The following is an 8207-nucleotide window of genomic DNA, read 5'->3' as shown; positions in this document are numbered from 1 at the left end:
GAGCGTGTCCCTCAGGCCTGGTGGCTTCACCAGCAACTCACAGTACTCTGAGTACACAGTACTCAGAATGCTGGTGGCTTCACCAGCTACCTCCCTCGTACTGGCGAGGGAGCAGCTACCAGGCTGACTATGTCTCTCAAAGAATCAAATCTCACTCAGATAGTAGATTTAATAGAAGGCTTACACTCTTTTCAGACAGGCTATTCATATTGGTTGAAATCATCCAGCTACTGCCTCAATAATTCTCCATCCCAGAGTGTTGAGAGCAAAGCCTTTGTAGCATTTCTTGGAGCAGTGCTTTTCAATTTGCCTGCACAGAGAGATTTACTGATGCGCAGATACCTAGGTGCCACCGGAGAGTCTGACTGACTGCCGTGGTCGAGAGTGGGGCCTAGGCAGCCTTAGTGTTTAAATTCCCAGGTGACTCTAGTGGCCGGTCAAGGCTCAGAGCACTGCAAGTGCCGGCTGATTCAGACTGACCTGAGTGTTGGTTGAAGATGCATGTGTACTGACTCAGATTCTAGATCCTTTGGGGGTGGGGAGGGGGTGCTGAAGGAGCTCTTCTTTTTATTTTTTTTTAAAGATTTATTTATTTATGCATACAGAAATGGGGTACTGGACAGAGGTGCAGTGAGAGGATTCACCAGAGACAGAGTGGGGAGCAGAACAGGCAGATCAAGAAAGTACGCTGCTGTGGAGAGCAGTGGGCAGGTCAGGAGAGGTCTGCCCGCGCCATGTGGGTCACCTCTGGGGCCGGGGATCTATCGTGCACTGAAGCAGTTGCTGCTTCCTTGCAGTGCTGTGTCCTAACCTGTTGCACCATCAGGGAGGACTGGGATCTCTTCTTTTAACAAGCACCCGTGACTTTGGTTTCTTGTGGAAGGACCTCTGGTCCAGTGGTCTTTGCCTTCTAGTGGACAATAGCAGGTAACTGTTTCAGGGGCTGAGCATCAAGCAAACAGACTTTGGTAATCAGCCAGACCACATTCCTTGTCTCACTATCAAGACCACTCTCATTCACAACCTGGGTGGTTATCATACCTTTCCATGTATTCCTCAATTATAAAATGGATCAATGGTGCCTCATATAGGAGACTTTTGGGGACTCAGAGCAATGGTGTGTATAAGGCAAATTTTGATAGTATCATTTTCTACTGCTGTATTACAGTGGTTATACCTTTTGTAATACTGTCCAGTGTTCAGAATCCAGGTTCTGGAGTACACGTGCCTGTGTTCCAGGCCCATATTTCTACTTAGTTGTGGGGTGTTAGGTAACATACAGAACCCTCTCTGGAACTCAGCTTCCTTTTCTGTAAAATAAAATATGAGAATTATCGCTAATAGATGTGAAACATTCCTTGCGTCCTTACACAGTAAAAGTAGCATCGTAAATTATAGTTCACGTGTCCAGCCTGGTGTCTGGACATATTCAGCTCACTTTCATACTGCAGGCAAAGTCCTAGGTGATGCTCACCCCACAAGACAGCAGGATCTTCCTAGAGCTGAGTTCAGACTTGACTACAGTCAATTGCAAGGACTGGAGAATCAAAACATTTGTATTTTCTTCTTCTCCTACCTTAACTCTTTGTCCACACACAGACTTGATCAACATATTTTACTCGCTTTTCCTGGGGTCCCATCTCTTTGTCAGGGAGACATTCTTATTTAAATTTGCTTGACAGCCCTATTGCATATCAAATGGGAAGTGAATTCTCTCCCCAAGATTATGCAAATCACTGAGGGGGTTAGATACAAAGGGGGAGTCTCACCATTGTCATTCTCATGACCATCCCTGACTCTGAATTTCTGTTCCCATTAAACTCAGGATCTCACTTCCTTCTGCTTCAGAAAAAAACCCCAAATTCAACATTCAGCCTTTTTAAAAAGAATTCTTCCCCATCAAAAGAAAAATCTAGGGCTTCTCTGGGTGCCTAGCAGTTAAGTCTCAGGGTTATCATCACTACACCTCATCTCTGGCCAAGAAGTTATCCCACATATGGCACAGCAGACCTCTTCCTGCCTTTTCTCACAGTCTTACAGTCCATCCACCTGTTCTGCTTCCCACTCTATCTCTGGTGAATCGTCTCACCCTCCCACTCCTCTGACCTACACCCCAGTTCTTTTATGCAAAATAAATAAATAAATAAATCTATCCACACAAAGCATGTGACAGCACAACAAGCGGTAATTTTGAAGAAAAATTATTTCTCTGGGCTGTTAATCTGTCCTGCTTCTTTCCTCCTCAGGGTTCTCTTCAAATTGTTCTGGCTACTTCTGGGGGAGAGGGACAGAAAACTAGGAGGGTGAGTTCTCACTTATTCTAGACAACGCTCTAGCTTGATCTCTGAGTTCTAGGCAAGATACTGGATATTCTAGGTTAGACTTTGGATAACGTCAGGTAACTGACATTATCTCTAAGGCCATATACTCAGGTATTTTCATGAATAGACTAGAACTGCGTGACTGAGATTTCAGACTTGCCTGTTTACCAGCACCCATATGTGGAAGGAAGCAATATATGATTTATATTCTCAGTGATGTGATGTGATTTATACATCCGTCCTCACCTACAGAAGGCAAAAGCCCAGTCTAGTTTTAAATAAGAATATTTTCCCTCTTCTTACATTTATTTGTATTCTTCTTTAGCTATTAGATTCATGTCTAGAGATTTTCCTCAGATCCTTTGGAGAATGAGCAAGATGTAAACAAAGGAAATGTTTCTTAGACTTGATGTCTAATGGAGGTTGAAGAGTGGATCCATAGCTCCTAGCATTTATCTCAATGCTAAGGGTGAAAAGGAAGGGAAATTTCATTTACTCTGTTAGTTGGAAAGTTAAATTATTCAAAAAAAAATTGTTGCTAACCCTGTAAGTAGTTAATTCTCCTTTGTGCCTCATTTATTATAGTCTACTTTACACTGTTCCTATTAGGATATGATGCTGTTACAAGTCAGGGAGAGGGGCACCACTGAACCCCCAAATCTGCCTGCTCTAAATAGGTTCTGCCATCAACCGCATTAAGACAAAGCATATGTAAATTTTAATGGAAAGGAACTTTAATACAATTAGTGTGCAATACAGAAAAGACAAAGAATATGGTTTCGAAATCAACCACCCAAAGTTAACTGTTCTCTCGTGGGTAAAAGTCTACCCAAAGGGCTTGACCCAAAGCAAGGCCTGAAAGCCCTCTACAATCTAAAGTACCTTCTGGTGGGGACCCATTGAAAAGTGTCAGAATTGGCCAGACAATTCTGGGAGGAAAAGAGCAAAATCAAAATCAAGATGAACGCTGCCATAGTTAACCTCCCTGTGGGTCTCTCACCCACATCTGTTTCACACAGTCCAGAGCCAAGAAGAAGCAAGCAGTTTCTTCACATGTCTCTCTGCTCCCCATGCCTCCATCAGGTCTCTTTCTGGCTCTCCATCCTGTTTCCTTCCTCCTCAGACTCCTCTCCAGATTATTCTTTTCTCTCCTCAGCTCCACCCTTCTTTTCGGGGGGGGGGCAGGGAACCTGGAACCTCCCCTCTTCCTGGGGCCACCCTGGTACAATACTATTTGTCATTTCTTTCCCTCTTGCTTCCCCTCCTAGATTGTGAGTTCTCTGAGTTTTTTTGCTTGTGAAAAAGGATGATCCACAGGCTGGAAAACAGCTATTATGTCATCCTTTGAATGTTGAAAGGAGGGAACAATAGCTTATTCTTATTTGCTCTCCATCATAAAAAGTCTAATGCCTGACACATAGATGACTCTCAACAATGTATTCATTGGATTAAAGATCTAGTCACTACATATCTAATGAATCAATAGTTTAATATGTATTTGTTTGATGTTTAATCAGAGCCAATGCCCAGATGCCTACAAACACCTCACATAGGCATACACATGTAATACACACACACTCACACATACTCACACTCCAACATCTGCAAATGGGAGAACCCAGGGTCAGCTCATATCAAAAAATTGACCCAGAAATCACCATTATGCACCCTGATCTGCTGATAGACCCAGCTGGAAGAAAGCAGATGAGCAGTCAGTGGGGTTGGGCTCGCAGACATTCTAAAGAGCTATTCTATGGCCCTCATCCAAGATCTCTGCTGTCTGGACAGGGGTGGACTCTCAACACAGTCACTACCAAAAGCATGGCATTTGTGCCACTTCTGAAATATGATGCCATTCATTGCCAATCCAACTTGTAGAAAATTAAGAAAAGTGCATTTTTGAAAATAATAGTGTAAAATATTTTTTACATCCAGACTCATGAATGTTTCACTTTTGGTATTATTCTAGAGACTTGTAACATGCCTCCTCACTGTCTATAATCAGGGGCCTTCAGGAGACTGTTAACTTCCCCCCTCCCCGCACCCCCACATACACCCAAACCCTGTATTTTTTCACGATAGGTTGGGGGTTTAGATGTTTCAGGCTCTTCCCAGGACTGTCTTCTTGGGAGGTCAGGCATAGCTAAGGTTTTTAAACTCAGATTAAGGATGGTTTGAAGGGGCTGGTCACTTGCAGGTCAGTTCTGAAAACCAATTAACACTCAACTAATCACTAGTGGCTGAAGTTGAGGATCAGAAAGCAGCACAGCTGGTACATCCTGATCTGAGGATGACTCTCATAAATCAGGAAATGTTGAAAGTCAGTATGATCCAGTAGTCCTGAGGGTTTGGGCCCATCGCTGACACTGGAGTGATTTTGAAAGTTTAGAAAGAGAAAGAGGTTGTCCAAGTTGAAATATAAAAGGTGGGCTATTTCGATGTGTATGCTTATCCATCGTGCATATACTTAAAATATATCTATGACTTTTAAAAAACAAACAAAACCCAAGTAGTGTTTTGTTTCCAGAGCAGTTTGACATTCTCTGAACAAATGACTTATTTAGCTACCAGTGCTTGCCAAACATATTGATTTAAAATTACTGTGCTGATGTTTACATAACACAGTATAACATCACACTACATCCATGGGGCAGAAGTAAGATTATAGGGCATTTTTATAATTTGTGATGATCTAATTTAAGGAAGAATCTTGTAATTGTGTCTTTTGCACCAAGGGGGAAAATCAGCCTTTCTCTTCACCCCCCTTATCTGATTATGATGATAGATTATTTTCTTTAAGTAAAGGAATTAAGGGTCTTTTGGTGATGAGTATTCTGGGAAGAGCAAATAAAATTATTAAAGGAATGAGGAGGCATGGAAAGAAATGCAGAAATACCCATTTTTTAGTCTTTTATCAAGAAGGATGAGAAATTATCCAACTTTAATTGTATCAACTAAAGATCATGCAAGATTAAGTGGATGTTTTTGTTTACCAACTCCTATAGTATAAGGAACAGGTATACTTAATATATAAAAATGCACTATTTTCATGTTAGCACACGTTTGGGTCTCACTTGGCAGCACATATGATTTATTTATATTTTTATAGATTTATTTATTTGATTTATTTTTGCATGCAAGAGCTTGGGTATAGGCCAGAGGTATGGGAGTGGGGGTTGAGAGGATTCACCAGAGAAAGAGTAGGCAGCAGAACCAGCAGATTGACTGAGAGCCAGCTGAGGGGAGCAGCTGGTGAGACAGGAGAGGTCTGCTGCGCCATGTGGGTCACCTCCCTGGCCCGGGATCTAACTTGCACTTCAGTGGCTGCTGATAGCTTCAGAGTGCTGAGACCTTGAGCCATCAGGGAGGCCCCAGGATTTAAATGAGAGATCAAAATACATATATATAGTATATATGTCATTTCTATTTCTGTACCTATGACAGACATTACTGACTGATCAGGTTGCTGTTTCCAACTAGGAGTTACATACTCAAAGTCTTTTCTGCACAGTGTGATAGAAAGTCACATAACTGCAGATGGCCCTGGAGATTGAAACCCTTTTGCCACTTGTGGCCTTATTACTCAAAGTGTAGTCTTCAAACTACCAGCACGGTAGCTTATTCCAAAAGCAGAATCTCAGCTCCATCCACAGTCACTGTATTTTAGCATGATCTCCAGTAATTCTGGTGTATATTAGAGTTTAACCAACTGGGAAGAGCTCTGAATGCCAGATATATTCATTAGGGCATCAGAATCACAGGGTAAGCGCTCGTTAAACACAGATTGCAGGTTCCCATCTCCACAGCTTTCAGCTCAGTGGTCTGGGGTGGGGCTTTTAAGTTTTCAGGTGCTGCTGCTACTGGCCTAGGACTGTACTTTGAAAAGCACTGCACTAGAGCCTGGAAATACTTTGGAATTTCACCACGACCTTTAAAGTCGAAGACTGCAATCATGTTCCCTAACTTTGGGTACATCTGCCAGAACTGGGATACGAGTCTCAAGGTGTAAAATAGTTTAACTGTTCTAATAACCTTATGTTCATGAATCTAAAAGGCTCCCTTTCCAGAGAATGCACTCATCTTCCATGAACAATTTGGGTGACTGTTCTCTGCATTATACTCCATGCTGAGGGAATCTCACATTAGTTAAAATGCAGTGCCTTAATGAGGTTTGCTCTCTGAGGAAATAAACACATAGAACAACAAATAACAAGGTGGCCTCAGATAAAGGTGATAAAAGGCAGAAGAGTGCTAAATAAGTGACACAGACCGTGTATTATTTAGTTTCGGAGGGAGGTAGGGTAGCTGAAATCATATACAACTGTTAATTCAGCCTAACTAGACTTAGAAAGTGGCAGGATAGCCTGAGTGGAAGATAAGGTGGCACATTAGGGCAAGAAAGCACCTACTCATTTCTTTTTTTAAGATTTATTGATTTGTGCATACAGAACTGGGGTACAGGCCAGAGATGCAGGGGCGGTGAGAGGATCCACCAGAGACAGAGCAGAACTGGCGGGTGGACAAAGTACACTGCAGAGGGGAGACAGGAGAAGTCTGCCGCCATGTTGGTCACCTCCCACATGGCCAGGGATCTGAACTTGCGATGAAGCAGCTGTGGCCAGCTTCACTGCCCTTTAACCCGTTGTGCCACCAGGGAGGGCCCAGCACCTACTCAAAACCCTTGAACTTTCCTCTTAGTATACAGAATTATAAATCAATGGTATCAACATTATAAATCAATCTCTAGGTTGGGGATCTCAGAGACAGAGAAAACAGAGTTTATAAGCAGAGATGATTGGGGGGAAAGTAACAGTAATTTAATATCAGGGATAACAATCCCCAACTTTTATTTGGTCCCTTTCATTGCCAGGTAATTGTGCTGAGAGACTGTCAGGCCTTATCCCACTGAATCCCAACAACAACACATTATATAAATGTAATCAAACTTACTGCTTACCCCAAATGAAAAATCAGAGCTCTGTGAGGATTCACCTAAGGTTAAAGAACTTGCCCAGCTTAAATCCAGGGCGGGGATTCCTTACCCTGAAGAGTGAGGGCTCTGGCCTGCCTGGATTATCTCTTGCAATTCTCATATACTTTGAGCGAGCCAGGGACACAAACAGCAACTGAGACTAGGACAGAAACCCTCTGGAGGATTAAAGTAGAGGAACCTGTGGGGCCAGTGGGTCCCAAGAACGGACAGGGAGGGGCTCCAACATGAAACGCAGAAGCCAGCCAGGGTTAGGGAGCTTCTCTGGCTTCCTCTGGTCACTTTAATTAGAGTCTGTGGTAGGTTGCAAGGAGGAGCTGTCATGGGGCGGGAGGCTTCTCTGGGTATTCTATTTGTCTATAAATACTTCAAATAGTTAAGTGAAATGTGCAGCCTTTGAAAACTGGGAAGGAAGATATTAGGGGGGGCCCTTGCCCGCCCCCGTCCCCCCCCCCCCCGGAGGAACAGGCAAAAATTGTTCAAATGGCTGGTGTGTTCTCTACGCGGGAAACCAGACCGGCCCTGCCCAGGTCAGACGGCGGCCACGGGGCCGCGGAGGACTCCAACCGTTAAGGTGACCAGAACAATTTGAAAAAGGAAACAAACTTCCCTCCGAGACGTGCCCGCGGCGCCTCGAGGCGGGCGTTTGCGTTCGAAAGGGCATTTTTCAAAAGAAGGCTCTAGAACGCGGGAGCGTCGGCCCGCCGGGAAGCGCGCGGACCGAGCAGTGCCGCAGAGCCGCCACCAGCCGGCTTTGTACTTGCGGCCAAGCGCGGCCGCAGAGTTTCGACCGCGGCCAGGGAGTTGAAGCCACGCCCCCTTTGCAGTGCGAGCCGCGGCGGCTGATTGGTGCGCCGCGGGCCAATGGGCGCGTCTGGGCGGCCCGGGCTGTCAGC

This window comes from Condylura cristata, unplaced genomic scaffold (assembly GCF_000260355.1).
Source record: "Condylura cristata isolate star-nosed mole 26May11 unplaced genomic scaffold, ConCri1.0 scaffold00015, whole genome shotgun sequence".
In the NCBI taxonomy this organism is placed as follows: domain Eukaryota; kingdom Metazoa; phylum Chordata; class Mammalia; order Eulipotyphla; family Talpidae; genus Condylura; species Condylura cristata.
Note: the sequence above shows the minus strand (reverse complement) of the source record.